Below are 21008 nucleotides of genomic sequence, written 5' to 3' on the forward strand. Positions count from 1 at the left end.
AGAAAGAAAGAAAGAAAGAAAGAAAGAAAGAAAGAAAGAAAGAAAGAGAAAGAAAGAAGAAAAGAAAGAGGAAGGAAGGAAGGTAGGAAGGAAGGGAAGGAGGGAAAGAGGGAGGGGGGAGGGAGGACAAGAAAAGAAAAGGGGAGGGGAGGGGTGGGAAAAGAAAGTCAGGGTCTTGCTCTGTTGCCCAGGCAGAAGTGCAAGGTGTGATCATGGATCACTGCAGCGTTGACCTCCTGAGCTCAAGCAATCCTTCCACCTTAGCCTCCCAGGTAACCGGGACCACAGGCATGTGCCACCATGCCCACCTTATTTCTTAGCTTTTGTAGAGATGAGGTCTCCTTATGTTGCCCAGGTTTGTCTCAAACTCCTGGGCTCAAGCAATCCTCCCATCTCAGCCTCTCAAAGTGCTGGGATTACAGGCATAAGCCACCACGCTTGGCCTCAGTATTTGTTGCTGGGTCAATATTTATTGCTATAAACTTCCCAATGAAAGGAGATTTGAAGGGTGGTTTTAACCTTCTTCTTTATCTTAGGTGATCAATCACCTCAATTTGCCCTGGACTGTGAGGTTTCTGGGATGCTGGATTTGGGATGCTAAAACCAGAATAAGTTGGTCATCTCATCTTTATCTTCCCCCTAAATATCCAGTATAATCTACATCAGTGCTTTAAAATGGAATTTATGTTTTATGGTAATTAGCAATGCAGAAATGTGCCTACACAGGCAAAGAGAAAGAACAGGGGAGTCACAAATAGGCTTAGCCACATACAGGTGATCCACTCACACTTCGAGTGTTGGGCACCAATAGGTGAAGTTTCTGATTAAGAAGAGAATTGTGTCTGAGCAGGGCATTGGAAGACATCCTCTTATGGAACCTGAGAAGCCTAACCCAAACTATTTGCAGCCAGGTCACCTACCTCTGAAGCGGTCTTGGTGGATGGTTAGAAATCAGCATAAGTTTAATAAAGCTGGTTCCCGTTATCACATGTCAATACATATCCTGAATTATACCTAACAAACTCTGCAGCTTCCACTTTGGAAAATCCTTCTACAGTCTATCCAGGTACTGAAGGTGCCAAACTGAGCAGTGTCCTTGAATGTTCCTGTCTCCTCCTCACACCCAGTTACTAAGACCTCTCTCCTTCACAGTGACTCCATTCACGTGCTCCTGTCTTGTCATCGAGCCCTGTTCATCTCTTACCGTCTTTCACCTGGACCATTGCCAGTTTCTGAGCTGCCTGCTCTTGAATGCCGGCTTCCTGAAAATATCACCAAAACAATCTGGTCATAAGACAAAGCAGAGTCTATTGCTCACTGAAGTAACAGAGAGCTCCGTCTTTAGAGTCTTGGTAACATTTCGGTGAGAGGACGACCCGATCGCACTGTTTAGGAGGTTTCGGATGCTGATTAAGGTGAGTCTGACAATGTGGGGTCTTGGCAAATAATCATGATAAAATAGTTTAAGATTAGAAGACACAGCAAAGCGAGGGTTTTGAGGAAAAGAGTTCAAACAGTTTTGGAGTATAAACTGCTTTTTATTGATGTAACTCTGAAGATGTTCCTGGAGTAAAAAAAAGGAAGTTATTTGCAAGTTTTGCCTTCCAGGGTGAGAGTTTCTGGAATAGGAAAGTTCTGCTGATGAAGACAGTAAACTGTGTGAGTGTAGATGGTTTTGCCTGTCACCTCCATGCCTCCTATCTCAAACTCTTCCACTCTGATAGCAGCAGCAACAATAATAACAATAGTTACAATATTAGCAGGAGCAAATATTTAGTTCTCATTAGATGCCAGGCACGGTCCTAAGCATTTTACAAATACTGTCACATTAAAGTTCGCCATAATCCTATGGTATTGGCACTATTATTGTCCACATTATACAAATGTAGACACTGAAGCAGCTTGGAGAGGTCAAGTTATTTGACCAAGTCACACAGCACCTTCCACAGTCAGAGTTCTATCAGAAATGAAAATTTGATAGTTGAACACTCTTGCATAAACTTTCTGAAAGATTTCCTGTTGCCTAAAACATAAAAATCTTGATTTCTTCAAAAACTACACAGAACCCTCCATGATCTGGCCTCAGTCCCACCCCTCCAGTCTTCTTCATTGTATAGGATGCCCCACCCATTCCTGCACCACACATGATGCTGTTTCACGTCTTCATGAATAGCGCTCATTTGGGGTTTTTACTCCTGGTATCTACTCATCATCCATCTAATAAAAACAGTAGCCTGGGGAAACAGTCTCTTCCCTCACTTTCAGCCTGTTTGCATTATCCCCACTTAATGTGAACTGAGACTAAGAAGGTGCTGGGATTGTTGCACTCATCTTACAGGAAGCAGGAGAATTAACCAACACTGAGGAGAAATGGGAAGATACAAACTATGTCATGGGGCTGTCCTGCAAGCCCTGGAGCAAGCTGAGCCCAAGCCTTTTCATTTATATAATCCAATACATTTTATTGTTTAAGAGAGAGTGATTTTTTTAAGCACTTCCATCAGGAAAGGTCTTAATTCACACTGCAGTCTGCTAGAACGTATTTCTTCAGGCTTTCAGACTAGAACACCCTCACCTTTCAATATTCAGCTCAGATATCACCACCTCCATGAGGGTTTGTGTGTGTGTGTGTGTGTGTGTGTGTTTGAGATAGTCTCTCTCTGTCGCCCAGGCTGGAAGGCAGTGGTGCAATCTTGGCTCACTGCAACCTCCACCTCCTGAATTCAAGAGAGTCTCTGCCTCCTGAATTCAATCCTCAGCCTCCTGAGTAGCTGGGATTACAGGCACCCACCATTGTGCCTGGCTAATTTTTGTATTTTCAGTAGAGATAGGGGTTTCACCATGTTGGCCAGGCTGATCTCGAACTCCTGACCTCAAGTGATCTGCCCGCCTCGGCCTCCCACAGTGCTGGGATTACAGGTGTGAGCCACTGTGCCTGACCTAGGAGATCTTTTCTGACCATCTTTGTCCCCCACGGCCTTGCATAAATGTCCACTCTTTTCTTTGGCTTCCATAGTATCCTAGACAGAATTAATCACTGTCATCTAAAACAGGCCATTGAACTTACTTGTGCACATATGTGTGATTTTTTTAAAAAATCAACTTTATTCTTTAGAACAGTTTTAAGTTCACAACAAAATTAAGTGAAAAGTACAGAGAATTTTCATATCCCATATGTCCTCTACCCTTCCTGTCCCCAGTATTACCTCCCCACTTTTATTTATTTATTGAGATGGAGTCTTGCTGTGTCACCCAGGCTGGAGTGCAGTGGCGCCGTCTCAGTTCACTGCAACCCCTGTCTCCTCGGTTCAAGTGGTTTTCGTACCTCAGCCTCCCTAGTAGCTGGGACTACAGGCCTGTGCCACAATGCCTGGGTGATTTTTGTGTCTTTAGTAGAGATGGGGTTTCACTGTGTTGCCCAGACTGGTCTTTAACTTCTTACCTCGGGTGATCTGCCCACCTCAGCCTCTCAAAGTGCTGGGATTACAGGCGTGAGCCACCGCGCCCGGCTGTTGTTGCAACTTTTAATGGCAAAACCCACAATTACTTTTGCACCAACCTAATAAATCGATAAAGTCAATTAATTTGCTTAGTTTTGATTAACCACACTTAAGGGAAAAAATAATTTCAGATTTTTTTTCCTCAAATAGAAGTCATAACAGTCGAGGGGGAAAAATACAGACTTACTGATAACCTTTTATAATTTGGCTGAATTTAGCTTGTCTTTATTCTCCCTGTGAAATAAAACCTTACTGAAAACTAAACGCTGCACCTGAATTAAAGTGTCCTGTCAGGTTTTTTTCCTGTCCACAAATATTTCTGTTCAGGAAATTTGATCTTTAGGAATCTGATGTCCTTTCCTCACTGCCTAAGCATGTGACTGAAATAACCTGGTGGGGGAACTGATCCCTCATGTGTGGTTACAGAGCTGGGGGCTCAGGAAGGTCGAAGTTACTTCTGTTCACCAGGAGAAGAGAAGAAAGAACGAGGAGCCAGAAACAGTGCACTTTTGTGGGTCTCCAGCTGCATTCTTTAGCAAGCCATTTCTAGAATCAGCATGAGGGAGGTCAGGGTACACCTGTTTCCTAGGAAGCTGGACTCCACTTTGCATGAACTGCAAACAAGGAAATAGGGATGGAGAGTGAAAATAGGGAAGAGTATGAGTTCAAAAACTTGAAAAAATAATGTACGCATTTTTGACTTAGGAGAACAACAACAAACCAGTGGCACAGGAGAGAGGAAAGCCTTCCCCAGGAATCTTTCCTCATAACTTAGCGTGGTAGGCGGGCTGTGGGGAGAGACGTGATTCAGTACTGCTGTGTCACTTAACAGTTGAATCTGCCTGGAGTGCAATGGCAGAGGATGAAAAATTGCCTACTATAATTGTTACAGCCATTTAAGAACATTTCCCTCCACCTGGGCACTATTGACATATTGGGCTAAATAATTCTTCGTTGTGGGAGTGGAGGCTGTCCTGTGCATTATGAATGTTTGGCAGCATCCCTGGCCTCTACCCGTTAGATGCCAGTGGCAACCCCAGCCCCACCCTGAGGCACCGTCATTGTGATAAAGATGCCTCCAGACGTTGTGAAATGTCTCTCGGAGGGTAAAATCATCCCTGCTTGAGAACTCCTGATTTATAGGAATAATTTCATTTCCATCACAGTGCCTGTCTTATATGGGGCAGAGTGTTTACTATGTGAAAAGTACTGACTAGGTACAGCTTTACCTGGGTGAACCAAATATTCATGATTACTGCTCATATGGGACTTAAATCTGATGAGTGATAAGATGGATGGGTGAATGCAGGATGTCTCAAAAAGCAGATGTGATTTCTCTTAGGAATCACCCAGTGTTAAAAAGAAAAAAATGTCACCCAGCCTACTTCCTTTCTAGTCAATCACAGGAGGTTAAAAACAATCCTTGTGTGAGGCAGGCCAAGGAGTTCCCCATTAGATTCCATTAACCCAGGAAAAAAAGCAGTAATATTGGCTGGGCGCGCTGGCTCACACCTGTAATCCCAGCACTTTGGGAGGCTGAGGCAGGCGGATCATGAGGTCAGGAGTTCGATACCAGCCTGACCAACATGGTGAAACCCCATCTCTACCAAAAATACAAAAATTAGCCTGGTGTGGTGGTGCGCACCTGTAATCCCAGCTACTCAGGAAGCTGAGGCAGGAAAATCACTTGAACCTGGGAGGTGGAGGTTGCAGTGAGCCAAAATCATGCCACTGCACTCTAGCCTGGGTGACAAAGTGAGACTCCATCTCAAAAAAAAAAAAAAAAGGTCAGTGATACCTATGACAATATGACAGGCTTTTGGAAATATAAGGAAACAAGATATAGTACATTAAAAATAATTTTCAAATACTAGACTGCTTCAAAATCAAATAAAAGGGTTGATAAAAACATAGATGTCTGGGCTCTACCTTATGTTTTAAAATCTATGAGGGTGAAGCAGGTATGATTAATTCCTTTTATAAAACGATACGTATATGTACACATATATTTAATTGAGACGGGTTCTCACTATGTTTTCCAGACTGGCCTCGAACTCCTGGGCTCAAGCAATCCTCCCACCTCGGCCTCCCAAAGTGCTGAGATTACAGGCATGTGCCACCGCGCAGCCAACCAGGTATGATCACTTCTTATTATCCATGGTAGTTATGTTCTGTAAACTCATAGCAAACACTAAATTAGTGAATATTGGACTATTGCTGCAAGGGGAAATATAAGGTGAGGCTCCTGAGAACCTCTGGTCACTACATTTTTGTCAATTGAAATGCCATTTGCATTCTATAGGTTCATTTTCCAACTTCCTTGTAAAACAAGCCAGTCTCACCAGGGTTGAAAGTCGTCTCTTCCACGTAACCCTTTTCCCGTAGAACACTGAGCAAACATTTAAAAATCTGTTCCGCAGCATTCTGACCTGCAGAACCTACCCCTCCCACAGGTTTAACATTTTTCCATGCTTCGTCGCCTTTCGAAATGTGTGGGCCAGCCAGCACTAGCCACAAAGGGTTTAACATTTTTCCATAAATTTCTTTGGCTTTCAGCCTCACAGCAATACTGTCCACTGTGCTTTTTTTTTTTTTTTTTATATCTGTCATCATCTCATGAATACACCCATTTAACCACTCTTCCCTCTTACTTGTAGATCTAACATGCAACTGTAGATGTTACTTTAGTGCTTTCTGGAACAGCGTCACACCCAACTGGGAAATGTCACCTTCCTTTTTAGGTGTACACGATTGTTGACTCATTCACATTGAACTGTAAGTCATGCCTGAACAAAGCTTATCTAACACACATTTTCTCTCTGTAAGGCACGTCACAGCCTTCCTGCACTTACGAACACTAGGCAGCACTTTCAGTGCTATGCCTGGGGCCTATTTACTTCTTATTTATTGAATATCTAATTTTAGTCCCAAAAGCTTTTATTCAGTCCTCAAATTGTTACCATGAAAGAAATGATAAATTGTAATTTTATTATTACTCTATCACTGTGTATCAAGCCCTTGTTACAAAATCTCCATTTACTGTCTCCAAAAAACCAATAGAAAACCCACAAATTATATTACCTAATGATCTATTAACAGATGACCCTAGCTTCTCCAAGTGTGCTCCCCGACCAGTAGCAACAACATTACCTTGTTTGGCTGGGGGTGATGGCTTACTCACACCTGTAATTGAGTCCAAGAGTTCAAGACAAGCCTAAGCAACATAATGAGACCTTGTCTCTACAAAAAATAAACAAAATTAGCCAGGCGTGGTGGCACACACCTGCATTCCCAGCTACTCAGAAGGCTGAAATGAGAGGGTAACTTGAGCCCAGGAGGTCGAGTCTGCAGTGAGTCATGATCACACCACTGCACTCCAGCCTGGGTGACAGAACAAGACCCTGTTTCAAGAAACAACAACAAAAAAGAAAAAAAAAAAAAAAACCTTGTCTGAAATGCAATTTTCAGACCCTAACTTAGAACTACTAAAGTAGAGACTTGGTGGTGGGTGGAGACCAGCAACCTGTGCTTTATCAAGAGGTTTTTTTTTTTCTTTCTTTTTTTGAAACAGAGTCTCACTCTGTGGTCCAGGCTGGAGTTCAGTGGTATGATCTCAGCTCACTGCAACCTCCACCTCCAGGGTTCAAAGGATTCTCAAGCCTCAGCCTCCCGAGTAGCTGGGATTAAGGTGCACGCCACCACACCCACTAATTTTTGAATTTTTAGTAAAGATGGAGTTTTGCTATGTTGGCCAGGCGGGTATCCAACTCCTGGCCTCAAGTGATTTACCCACCTCAGCCTCCCAAAGTGCTGGGATTACAGGCGTGAGCCACTGCGCTGGGCATTTATCAAGCTTTTTAAGTGATTCTGATGCATCCTCAAGTTTGAGAACCACCGGAATAGACAAATGTTTATTGACATGAAATGAGTTTATATACAGTGTGATTCTGGTTTTGAAATATTTACACTTATGCAAATGTATAAAAACAGATCTGTAAAGGTGTACGTTAAAATGGTAACAATTGTTACCACTGGGTAAGGAGGTTACAAGGGATTCTTTCCTTTTTTTTTTTTAACATTTCATTTGAGTTTCAAATGTTTCTACCATGAATAACAATTTCTTATGCAATTTTAAATGGGAGCAAAATAAACTCCATGAGGAAGGATTTGACAGATAAGGTCCCATCTGTGTCCCCGAGTTCTACTTCCTGCCTGTGGAATCCCTCTCCTCATGCTCATAGCCATCAACAAACTGGTACCTACAGAGCAAAATTTCCCTCTGGGTCTCTCGAGCAGGCAGAAACACAATTGCTTTTCTTGATGTCCCTTAGCACAGCTGGAATTTTTACAAACACTGTGCCAAACATCACAAGAGACGATGGAAACTAAATAATTACAGAAAGTATAAGAAACAAATTTCTGAAGGGGGTTTCCAATTCAAGCACTGCTACCTGTTTCTCTTTTCATGTAATATTTGCCTTGAGATGCTCCTATGTTCATGCTTTCAGCGCCAGGTCACTCCATAAATAAATCTGGCTCCTTAGCCAGATTTCTTTCTGCAGCTACAGTCTCAGCTTCACATTCAAAGGCAGAGTCTCCTCCTAAGTTGCTGGTGGGACTCTGGTGTCAGACATGATAGATGAACTCATTCCTCGTGCATGACTCTGACTTTCAGGGCGTTTGAGCCTGCACAGATCCTATATGCTTAGATATTCAATCACTTTGTAACAGAAATAATTTCATAGTCACATCAGTCCACAAAATTCAGGGGTACGAAAATATAACTTTATTTTGAAATAACTCAGACTTAATGTAGAAGACCGTGACTTCCCTTTTGTATTAGTCAGGGTTCTCTAGAGAAACAGAACTAATAGGATAGATGTATATATGAAGGGAAGCTTATTAGGAGAATTGACACATACGATCACAAGGTGAAGTCCTACAACAGACTGTCTGCAAGCTGAGGAGCAAGGAAGCCAGTCCGAGTTCCAAAACCTCAAAAGTAAGGAAGCCTGTTACAGTTCAGCCTTCAGTCTGTGGCCAAAAGCCTGAGAGGCCCTGGCAAACTAATGACGTAAGTCCAAAAGTCCAAAAGCTGAAGAACTTGGAGTCTGATGTTCAAGGGCAGGAAGCATCCAGCACAGGAGAAAGATGGAGTCCAGAAGACTCAGCCAGTCTCGTCTTCCATCTTCTCCTGCCTGCTTCATTCTAGCCACGCTGGCAGCTGATCAGATGGTACCCACCCAGATGGAGTGTGGGTCTGCCTCTCCCCGTCCACTGACTCACATGTGAATCTCCTTTGCCAACACCCTCACAGACACACCCAGGAGCAATACTTTGCACCGTTCAATCCAATCAAGTTGACACTCAGTATTAACCATGACACCTTTCTATCTGAAAGATTTGGTTAATTCTGTAAATAATTTTTTTAAATTTTGTTAATAGTTCAAGTCCAAAAAAATTGATTAAAGAAAATTCTTCAGGGTTAAGTGGCTACTCCATTCGCAGTAGCCCTTCTTCCAAGATTTCTCTTTCTAGTCTCCTTTCCCCCTTACTTGGCTCTTAATTCCTGCCAATAACTGAGAGTGAAAAGGGAGTCACGTTGCTTCCGGATCTCTTAGTCCTCTGCTGGCCTTCAGCTCCAGATGTTACCTTAGCACCTGCATGGTACCCCGGGAATTTTAAGCGGTGACTGAACTGCAGGTACAGATCTCGCTTGGCCCCTATAGCACTGGGACCCATGCAGATTCCACTGTGTTACAGTGACTGTCACTTACTTTAAAAGATCTCAGCATATTCATCATGATATCTTGTATCTGTATGGGGTTTCATTATGTTGGCGATGCTGGTCTCGAACTCCTGACCTCAGGTGATCCACCTACCTCGGCCTCCCGAAGTACTGGGATTACAGGTGTGAGCCACCACGCCTGGCCGATATCTGTTATTTAGATGAAGCCCAAACCTTCAGGTAATTTATAATGCATAATTAAGGCATGATCAGTTCTCATTAAATCAGAAAAGGTTCCATCCCAGAGATGGCTTCATCAAACTAACACTTTGCTATTAAACATACTGAATGTCAGAAAAGGGATTTCATTGGAGATACTAGTAACTTTTGTTAGGAAGCAGCTATTTAGCTTGATTCTTAGAAATGAGCTCTCATTTGTGATGCTAAAGGTATTCAAAATATGAGGACTGGCTAAAAATACCTTTAAGAGACTCCTAACTCTTGTATGGGCGGGGGTGTAAGAATTAAGGGAGACCTAAAATCTGACTTGATCCCTGAGTTGTCCTACAAGCAGCTGTTGGTATAGGAGGATTTCTGAATGATGCCAGTTGGAAGGGACTCTTGCTTCTGAAGTGCTATTGTGTGCTACTTGTAAGCATTTCATGCAGTGTGTGATTGGATCACCTAAAAGGGTACAGAGCTAGGGGGACTGAGGCAGGAGGATTGCTTGAGCCCAGGAGGCGGAGCTTTGAGAGGGCCCTACTGCACTCCAGCCTGGGTGACAGAGTGAGACTCTCATCTCAAAAAAAAAAAAAAGGAAAATCTGATTAGCCTTGGTACCAAGCACTTAGAAGGGGTCTCTAGTTATGGCTGGGGAAGCTTTAAAAGGTGGGCTGAGATCCTGTAGTCTGTAGAGGGGGCCCACTCAGCTAGGGAAATGTGGATGCTATCAATGTTAACGTCACTGAAGACATTTCATTAACCACAGGGCTGTATTTTTTTAGACTTTTGAGCCAACCTATTTAGTAACTGCCAGGGCCACATGAGGACTTTCTTAGGCCCCAACCACGTTGCCTCTGTGGGCTCCTTCCTCCTTAAGAAAAAACAATAAAAATTGCGTTTCACAACTGCATTAGTGTAAACACAAATATAATCCAGGCTGGGTTCATTCTAATATATTCATTTTTTCCTTCTGATTTTAACAGAAATAAGAGTGAAATCACTTTCTGTAGGCCTCTGAAAGTATTGTTGGTCCCAGGCACTCTGCCTACTGTGACTAATGGAGACGTTGTCCCTGGTAACTGCTTTCCTTTCGTTCTTTTTTCCAGTAGCTTCTTCCCTCTTCCCTCACTTGTGGCCCCTCGTGACAATTTTGTTGATTTCTATCCAAATCAACCCTTTCACTAAGATTGAAAAGTTGCCTGTAAGTTGGCCATGTTTAATCATTTGCCAGATATTTCAATTTTTAAAAAAACATTAAATTATTAAATTGTTGGTTTTTCAAATGGATTTGCTATTTTGAGAAAAAAATATACCAACTATATACTCAATACCGATTTTTTAAAAAAGTTGGAAACTACAGTTTTCTATGGGTACATGAACCCTGAAAACCTTCTGTTGTTTTTACTACATCCCAAACCCAGGTTGTTTGTGTGGGTTCTAGAATCAGGGAGAGCAGTTCTGTGGGCCCTACTATTCCGAAAACACCACAGTCAACTGAGTCAACATAATCAGCCTTCCTGCCAACCACCCTTCAGCAACCCCTCAACTATTTACTCCTTGATCGGAGGGCACTGCCAGAAAGTTTGCTCTCAGATTAAAGCAAAACAAAATGAAAACAACGATGTTTTCAGAAAAGAACTATTTCATTAGATTTCTATATTTGTCCTCTCCTCTGTCCACATTGCTTACATGCTGGAAAGAGGTTGCTGGACTGGTTTGGTTTCTTTAGGAGAAAGGAACATTAACTGGCCCCCAATTCTCAACCAGGCTGTTCGCTTTTCTGGCTTTAAAAGAAAATCAAGGGTGGGTGCAGTGGCTCACCCTGTAATGCCAGCACTTTGAGAGACCGAGGCAGGAGGATTGCTTGAGCCCTGGAGTTCAAGACCAGCATTGGCAACATGGTGAAACCTTGTCTCCAAGTCCTGAGTTCAGGCAATCCCCTCACCTTGGGTTCCCAAAGTGCTAGGATTACAGGCATAAGCCACCATGCCTGGCCTTCTACAAAAACTTTAGAAATTAGCCAGGCATGGTAGCCTGTAGTCCCAGCTACTTGGGAGGTTGAGGTAGGAGGATGGCTTGATCCCAGGAGTATGAGACTGCAGTGAGTTGTGAACGTGCCACTGCACTCCGGCCTGGGTGACAGAGCGAGACTCTGTCTCAAAAACAAAAGAAAGGAAAATTGACCAGGTGCGGTGGCTCACTCCTGTAATCCCAGCACTTTGGGAGGCTGAGGCAGGAGGATCATTTGAGCCCAGGAGTTTGAGACCAGTCTGGACAACATGGTAAAAACCCATCTCTACAAAAAATTTAAAAATTAGCCAGGCATGGTGGCCCGTAGTCCCTGCTACTAGGAGGCTGAAGCAGTAGGATCACTTGAGCCCAGGAATTCTAGGCCACGGTGAGCCATAATCTCACCACTGCATTCCAGCATGGTCTCACAGAGTGAGACCCTGTCTCCAGCACTTTGGGAGGCTGAGGCAAGAGGATCGCTTGAGCTCAGTAATTTGAGACCATCCTGGGCAAAACAGCAAAACTCTCTCTACAAAAAAATAAATAAATTTTTTTCAAAAAAGAAAACCCAAAGTAGAAGAATATTCTCACCATCAGCTGGAAATATCAAGTATGATTCTGAAAGAAACAAATAACTGACATAAGATATAAGGTGCTATATGAGCATTTTCTTTTCTTGTTTTAAGATACAGTCTTCAGTAGCATATATGAACATTTTGATTTGAGTATATGTGAGTCTCCCAAGAACTTTTAAACTCTTCAACATCCCTTTTTTAGGGTAAAAGTGTTAATTAAGGACAGGGTGGCAGTCATTCCAGCCAAAGCAAAGGTCCTTCCCATTTGGTCCTAACTTATCTGTTCAGTGGCATTTCTCTCTCTCTTTTTTTTTTTTTTTTTTATTTTTTTTGAGATGGAATCTCATTCTGCCACCCAGGCTGAAGTGCCATGGTGAAATCTTGGCTCATTGCAACCTCTGCCTCCCAGATTCAAATGACTCTCTTGCCTCAGACTCCTGAGTAGCTGGGACTACAGGTGTATGCCACCATGCCTGGCTAATTTTTGTATTTTCAGTAGAGACGGGATTTTGGCATGTTGGCCAGGCTAGTCTCAAACTCCTGACCTCAAGTGATTCACCTGCTTTGGCCTACCAAAGTGCTGAGATTACAGTGTGAGCCACTGTCCCCGGCCTAGTGGCATCTCTTACATGCTGTTTCATGTACGTTATGCTCCAGCCACTTCAATTTTCCATTACTCCTTGCACATAAGAATGTGTTCTCGGCCGGGCGCAGTGGCTCAAGCCTGTAATCCCAGCACTTTGGGAGGCCGAGACGGGTGGATCACGAGGTCAGGAGATCGAGACCATCCTGGTCTACACGGTGAAACCCCGTCTCTACTATAAAATACAAAAAACTAGCCGGGCGAGATGGCGGGCGCCTGTAGTCCCAGCTACTCGGGAGGCTGAGGCAGGAGAATGGCGTAAACCCGGGAGGCGGAGCTTGCAGTGAGCCGAGATCGCGCCACTGCACTCCAGCCTGGGCGACAGAGCGAGACTCCTGCGTCTCAAAAAAAAAAAAAAGAATGTGTTCTCTTTCAACTCAGCAGTAAATGTGTCCCTACTTCTGCCTGGAATGTGCCCTCTTCCCCAACACAAATCCCTTCATCTCCCTTCATCTGAACAGTCCCTTCTCCTACACACAGTTCCCACATCTCTCCAGCCTCTGCAGTTTCCTGCATTCTCAGGGAAGGGGCTGTTTTACAGGTGAAAGAGGAATGTGAGGGATACAGCTACAAAGACCACCATGTGCAGTTTGCCCGAGACTGAGGGACTGCTCAGAATATGGGACTTTCAGTGTAAAACCTGACAGTTCCAGATAAACAAGCATGGTTAGTCACCATATATACCACATTCCTGAACCTTTCATAAAAAAAAAAAAAAAAAAAAGTGATTTGGGGGAAAAAAATAAAGATTTTTTGACAAAATCTAGCTACTCAAGAGAAGAATCAAAAGTAAGAGACCAGAAATTTAGAAGACTTGGCAAAAGAAATGGTAATGAGCACTGACTACATTTACATACAAAATTAAAAAGAAACATGGCAGAAATTATAGTCGGCACATAAGCTTTTTAAACCTTAACCATGTAAAACTTATAACAATACAAATAACAAATTTTGGAAAGTGGAGAGAGGGAGGAAGTCAGGAGGTCATGTGTTGTACTAATTTTTTATATTTCGTAATAGGAAGTAAATTGCTTCTGTCCAGAATTAAAACAAATGTAAGAAAAAAAAGAAAGCCCTAAATGACCAACTTCTTAATGGTTTTACATAATGTTGTTTTCACTGAGCCCTAGAAGGATCTCTTAGGAATGCATACTTTATTGTAAAGAAACATTCATTTGAAGGTATACTTTACTTTTTTCCCTTTTAAAAATATTAAATTATAATCTTTAATCTTAAAAATAGCATTTTTATTATATCTTTCTTTTCTCTTATCTTTCTCTGTTTGTCTAGCTGGCTAGCCACAGAAATTCTGAGAAAAGTGACTAAATGTTACTAAATGTTGAGATTGCTTGCTCCTAGCTATTTGGATTTGGAGTGGAGGAGGATAAAACTTCTTTTTTTGTGTCGTCTGGTATTTTTAAATTTAAATAGCTCTATGATGATTGATTTTATATGTCAACTTGGCTAGGCCATGGTACTCAGATATTTAGTCAAGCATTATTCTAGATGTTTCTGCGAAGGGATTTTTTCTAGATGAGGTTAACATTTATATCAGTAGCCTTTGAGTAAAGCAGATTATATTACTCCATCGTGGGTGGACCTCATCCAGTCAGTTGAAAGCCTTAATAATGAAAAAGACTGTCTTCTCCAGAAAAAGAAGGAATTCTACCAGCAGGTGGTCTTTGGACTCAAACTGCAGCTCTTGCCTGGGACTGCAGTCTGCTAGTCTACCCAGTGAATGTTAGGCTCGTGAGCTTCCACAATCTCGTGAGTTAACTTCTTAAAATCAATCTCTCTCTCTGTGTCTCTCTTTACATATATATACATATACATACACATACACATACACATACACATACACATACAGTCATCCTTCAGTAACTGTGGAGGATTGGTTCCAGGACCCCTTGAAAATACCAAAATTCAAGTCCCTTATATAAAATGTTGTAGTATTTGCAAGTAACCTATGCACACCCTCCTGTATACTCTAAATCATCTCTGGATTACTTCTAATTCCTGTGTGAAAGGAAAATCTTTTGGCCCCCAGATTACTGAGCTAAGGGAAAAGTCAAGCTGGGAACTGCTTAGGACAAACCTGCCTCTCATTCTATTCAAAGCCATCCCTCTGCTCACAGAAATAGATGCATATTCTGATTGCCTCCTTTGGAAAGGCTTATCAGAAGCTCAAAGACTGCAACCATTTGTCTCTCAGCTACCTATGACCCGGAAGACCCCTCCCTGCTTTGAGTTGTCCCCGCCTTTCTGGACATAACCAATATACTTCTTACATACATTGATTGATGTCTCATGTCTCCCTAAAATGTGTAAAACCAAGCTGTGCCCCGACCACCTTGGGCACATGGTGTCAGGACCTCCTGAGGCTGTGTCATGGATGCACGTCCTTAACTTTGGCAAATAAACCTCTTAAAATGATTGAGACTTGTCTTGTCATTTTTCTCGATTGACACCTAAGACAATGTAAATGCTATGTAAATAGGTGTTATTCTATATTGTTTAGGGAATAATGACCAGAAAAAAAGTCTATATATGTTAGATGAAGATGCAATTATCCACTCTTTATTCCCCCCAAATATTTTCAATCTGCAGTTGGATGTGGACCCACAGAGGGCTAACTGTATATGCACCCCCCCACACACACCCACACCCACACATGCACACACACACACAGTATACACAGTGTATAGACACACACACACACACATCCTGTTGGTTCTGTTTCTCCGAAGAACCATGACTAACACAAATACTTAACACACATGTATAACGTGTATAAAAACAACATCGTATTCAAGATAATTATTCCTTTTTTTCTTTTTTTTTTGAGATGGAGTCTCACTCTGTCGCCCAGGCTGGACTGCGGTGGCCGGATATCCGCTCACTGCAAGCTCCGCCTCCCAGGTTTACGCCGTTCTCCTGCCTCTGCCTCCCGAGTAGTTGGGACTACAGTCGCCCGCCACCTCACACGGCTAGTTTTTTGTATTTTTTAGGAGAAACGGGGTTTCACCGTGTTAGCCAGGATGGTCTCAATCTCCTGACCTCGTGATTCACCCGTCTCGGCCTCCCAAAGTGCTGGGATTACAGGCTTGAGCCACCGCGCCTGGCCGATAATTATTCCTTTTTATTTAAAAAGTTTTATTTAAGAAAGTAGATCCAGAGGAATTTAGAAAAATGTCCAAGCGGACCTCCATAAGCCTCTTGCACAGCTAGTTAGAGGTCGAGCTGAGGAGATCCCTGGATGACTTAATCAAGAGTTCGCCTTCCTTTCCACTGAGCTGTGATGGTTCCTGTATCGTTATCTGTAAATTGGCATATAGAAGCACTAAATGCTTGGAGAATACAGAATATGAGGTAGATCCTGATGGCTTCGTAGAATCACCTGGGAGGAGAGAGATGTTGAAGCATTAGCAGGTAGGAAACAGTGTTGAACTAAAACCTTAAAGTAGGGGATGAGGGTAATGTGTCTGTGGGTTGGGATAGTTATGGGGCAGATGTACTCTAAGTGAAAAAAAGTCAAGATATGGAGCAGTATGAATGTCACTCTTATTATAGGAATGTAAGATATGTATGTATATGTACATGTAATCAGTTATTTTAAAAACATGCATGTGTGTGTGTTTGTGTGTGTGTGTGCTCACAGGCACACATGTGCATGGGTATGTAAGGAAACCTGACCCGCACCTTCAGGTAGGAAAAGTAACCACTGCACTGAGGACTGAGTCCTCTAACCCTTAAGGAGAGAGTGAATAGATTTGTGAACCCATTTGTGTTACCAATGGATAGTCCATTAAAATGTTCCATGTAGGTTTCACAAGGAATATATCTTGTGGGAGGATAGGGTAGCTCTGAGAATCTTTTCTTTTTTTCATTTGGCTCCTTCCTTAGTGTTTACATGTTCATGAAATTCTTTTTGTAATAATAATTTTAAAAACTAGTTTAAATTAGGCCATGTGCGGGAGCTCACATCTGGAATCCCAGCACTTTGGGAGGCCGAAGCGGGTGGATCAGGAGGTCAGGAGTTGGAGACCAGCCTGGCCACATGATGAAACCCCGTCTCTACTAAAAATACAAAAATTAGTCAGGCATGGTCACAGGCGCCTGTAGTTCCAGCTACTCGGGAGGCTGAGGCAGGAGAATTGCTTGAACCCAGGAAGTGGAGGTTGCAGTGAACCAAGATTGTGGCACTGCACTCCAGCCTGGGCGACAGAGCACAACTCTGTCTCAGAAAACAAACAAACAAACAAAAAACAAACAAGAATAAAACTAGTTTAAATTAAAAAGAAAGGGGTACTTATTACCACTGAATTTTATACTTAAAAATAGTTAAAATGGTAAATTATGTATATTTTACTGCAATAGAAAGAAGAGAAAGAGAGAGGCAGGAGGTGAGAGGAGAAGTGGCGGGGGAGAGAGAGAAGAGAGTAGAGAGAAGGAGAGGACAGGGAAGGGAACACAAGCTTTAGATTGACAACTATGGGACTAAAAACAAATGTGTAAAAATTCTACCTTTCCTAAAATGGGTCCATTATTGATGTGGAGTATGCTAAAAAGAAAATGTGCAGCTGGACGCAGTGGCTCAAGCCTGTAATCCCAGCACTTTGGGAGGCCGAGACGGGCAGATCACGAGGTCAGGAGTTCGAGACCATCCTGGCTAACACGGTGAAACCCCGTCTCTACTAAAAAATACAAAAAGCTAGCCGGGCGAGGTGGCTGGCACCTGTAGTCCCAGCTACTCGGGAGGCTGAGGCAGGAGAATGGCGTAAACCCGGGAGGCGGAGCTTGCAGTGAGCTGAGATCCGGCCACTGTACTCCAGCCCGGGTGGGGGGGGGGGGAAGAAGCGGACCCCCCCCTCAAAAAAAAAAAAAAAGTGCAACTTGGATAGTTACAAAGAACCCCAGCAGGCAAGGAAAGGCAAAAAGAGCAACCTTTGGTGACAGTATTTCTTGCCACCTCCCACTTTCAAGTTGACCATGGGGCTGGGCTAACAGAAGCCCCTGCCAGGCCTGTTCCCTGCAGAAGTCATCTCTGGACTGGAGCCTCAGGAGGCTCCTCCAGGAGCTGTCAGGCCAGCAGCATGATCTATCTGGATTTGTGCCCATATTGTTCTTTCACTCGCTTTTCCATTCAAAACCGAGACAAAATAAAAATGTCCCAGACACCTGGGTCCCCTGTGTTAGAACTGGCACCAGAAAACTTTTCCTGGCCAGGTGCCCACCAGAGCGGAGAGGAAGGTCCACACACTAGGCCATTGAGGAGATGGACGCCACGCCAAAGCAGCTTGACTGTGGCCGGCTGGAATGATCTAGAAAAGCAGGGTCCTGATCCAGTCAGTCGGCTGCCGTAAACCTTTGTGGCTTCACAGCTGTGCCTGATGTGGCTCGTGTCCCTTTCAGTCTTCAGCTTTTGGCCTTCTCTGTGCCTGTCCAACAGGACTTCACTGTTTGGGCCTCGCATCACTGCTCCTCCTGTGGGGAGAGAATAAGATTGAATGCAGACATTTTGACACAGCCTTTAAAAAACCTGTGATCAAATAAACATAAAATGTGGTAGGGCATGGAGACTCATGCCTGTAAACCCAGCACTTTAGGAGACCGAGGCAGGAGAATCTCTTGAGCCCATGAGAGCAGCCTGGGCCATATGGTGACCTCTTGTTTCTACGAAAAAAAATTAGCTGGCTATAGTGGCATGCACCTGTAGTCCCAACTAACCTGGAGGCTGAAGTGGGAGGATTGCTTGAGCCTAGGAGGTCGAGGCTGCAGTGAGCTCTGATTGGGCTACTGCACTCCATTCTGGGCAACAGAGTGAGAGCCTGTCTCAAATAATAATAATAATAACATAAAAATTACCATTTTAGCCATTTCTAAGTGTACATTTAAGCAGTGTTAAGTACATTCTCAACATTGCACTCAACGTAGCCTTTTGATGCAGGATTGTGTTGAGGCAGGCCACTCAATGAAGTAATTTGCCCCCAACTTTTTATTTTCTTTATTTTATTTTATTTTATTTTTTGTTTTTTCTTTTGAGACAGGGTCTCACTCTGTCACCCAGCCGGTAGTGCAGTGGTGCTATCTCAGCTCACAGCAACCTCTGCCTCCCAGGCTCAAGTGATTCTCTTGACTCAGCCTCCCGAGTAGCTAGGATTACAGGTGCCCACAACTACTAACTGGCTAATTTTTGTATTTTTAGTAGGGACGGGGTTTCACCATGTTGGCCAGGCTGGTCTTGAACTCCTGACCACAAATGATCCATCCCCTTCGGCCTCCCAAAGTGCTGGGATTGCAGGCATGAGTCACTGCCCCCGGCCAACTTTGTATTTTTAAAAATTTCAAGAGAACAGGCAGTGACCAACCATTCACCTAGATTTGCTATTTGTTAGCATTCTCCTCCATTTCTCCGTCACCCTCTCTCTCCATCTCTCTGTCTCCCTCTCTCTCCATCTCTCCCTCTCTCACTGCGTCCTAGTTTGTTTTGGCTGAAGCATTTGAGATTAAGTTGCATCATGATGACAAGTTACTGTTAATTCCTTCTCGTGTATCTCCGAAAAACAAGGACATTCTTCTTCAAAGCCCTCAAGCTCTTGGTTTTTGTTTGCTGTTACAGTTCAGGATCTAAAGATCACATCTCACTTAGTTGTTATGTTTCCTTAGTATCCTTGAATCTAGAACATTTCCCCAGTCTTTGTATTTATGTGTGTGTGTTCACATGTATGTGTATGTGTGTTTGTGCATGTGTGTGTGTGTGTGCGTGTGTGTCTTTCTTGACATTGCCACTTCTGAAGAGCCTAAGCCAGTTATTTTGCAGCACATCCCTTAATTTGTTTTGTCTGATTGTTTTGTGTTTGGATTCAAGTTAAGTATTATTAGTAAAAAGGCTATTATTTTGACATTCACTGGTGGACAGCAGTTCAGTTCTGATACTAACCACCTGGAGTTAGTGTAGATCCCACAAGTAAAGGACATAGTTCCAAAGAAGACTGCCTTCAATTGTCCACCAGAATGAACTCAGTCTCCAGCCCCCTCCCCCATACATACTCCAGATATATGTATCCAACACAGCCTGTCCTTCTTTTGTTTATAATACTTGCCACATTTGGAATTACCTGGTCAATGTCTATCTATCCTATTTGACTGTATGCTCAATAAGAACTGGGGCACTGCTAGATTTATTACTACATCTCATAGGTGATACAGAAGTTAGGAAGAAATTATTTAGGCAGAGAGTGAGCGTAAGGAAGCCCTACATAAGGTTTCCTTTTTAATGAAAAGCAGCCCCCAAATCATTTTCTTTTCTAACAAAGGGCAGCCTAAAAAATCAAGCTGCAGACATAGAAAGGCAGGTTAGAAGCTTGCACGGGTGAATGCTGGCAGTTGTGCCAATAGGAAAAGGCCACCTGGGACTAGGCACATTCAAAATGGCAGCTCCATCTTCCCTTTTCCTTCCCAACCATGTATGCAGTAGGAGGCAGACAACATGGCCTGGCCAAGTGGAAAGCCCATTTGCATAGTAAGACTAGGGTGGGATGTCCAGCTTCCCAGCATGCTTCGTAAACCACAAACCTGGTCCAACCAATCTTTGGGCCCTATGTAAATCAGACTCTACCTCCTCAAGCCTGTCTATAAAATCCAGTGCACTCTGTTTTAGGCTGGAAGTTCCACGTGGGAGCTCCTCTTTCTCAAAGGAGAGAGCTATCTACTTTCTTTTTCTTTTGCCTATTAAACCTCTGCTCTTAATCTCACTCCATGTGTGTCCATGTCCTTGATTCCTTGGTATGAGACAATGAACCTCCAGTACTACCCATACAAAATGATGCTGCTTCATAGGGTCTGACATTGAGTATATGCCAAAGAAATATTTGAAATTAATTGTCTCTTTGGTTTCAAAATTATTCAAATTGAATGTCATGTATGCCATTATTCTTTTTAATTATAATCAATCCACTTTGACTCTTGTGAAAAAAGATGAGAAGACACATAAAGTACTTGTGATGAAAATCAATTAAATGGGCAGGCGTGGTGGCTCATGCCTGTAATCCCAGTACTTTGGGAGGCTGAAGTGGGCAGATCACGAGGTCAGGAGTTTGAGACCAGCCTGGCCAGCATAGTGAAATCCCGTCTCTACTAAAAATACAAAAAAATTAGGCAGGCATGGTGGTGCACACCTGTAATCCCAGCTATTCAGAAGGCTGAGGCCAGAGAATTGCTTGAACTCAAGAGGCGGAGGTTGCAGGGAGCCAAGATTGTGCCATTGCACTCCAGCCCCTGGGCAACAGAGCAAGACTCCATCTCAAGAAAAACGAAAGAAAGAAAGAAAA

The 21008-nt window shown here is 43.2% G+C and overlaps 1 protein-coding gene across 8 annotated transcripts in view; it reads left to right on the forward strand.

Moving 5' to 3' along the window:
* The window catches only part of GCNT1 (glucosaminyl (N-acetyl) transferase 1), a 203491-nt gene that overhangs the window by 73199 nt on the left and 109284 nt on the right, over nt 1-21008 (forward strand). For 6 of the 8 annotated variants that reach the window (XR_002731832.3, XR_002731831.3, XR_002731830.3 and 3 more), the window contains exons 3-4: nt 1153-1415; nt 5543-5635. The gene's annotated coding sequence lies outside the window, so the exon portion shown is untranslated. Of the gene's footprint in view, nt 1-1152; nt 1416-5542; nt 6032-21008 lie in introns of those variants that run through there. The other 2 variants (XR_002731843.3, XR_002731833.3) reach the window with 2 other exon arrangements.

The sequence above is a fragment of the Piliocolobus tephrosceles genome, chromosome 14 (assembly GCF_002776525.5).
Source record: "Piliocolobus tephrosceles isolate RC106 chromosome 14, ASM277652v3, whole genome shotgun sequence".
NCBI lineage: Eukaryota > Metazoa > Chordata > Mammalia > Primates > Cercopithecidae > Piliocolobus > Piliocolobus tephrosceles.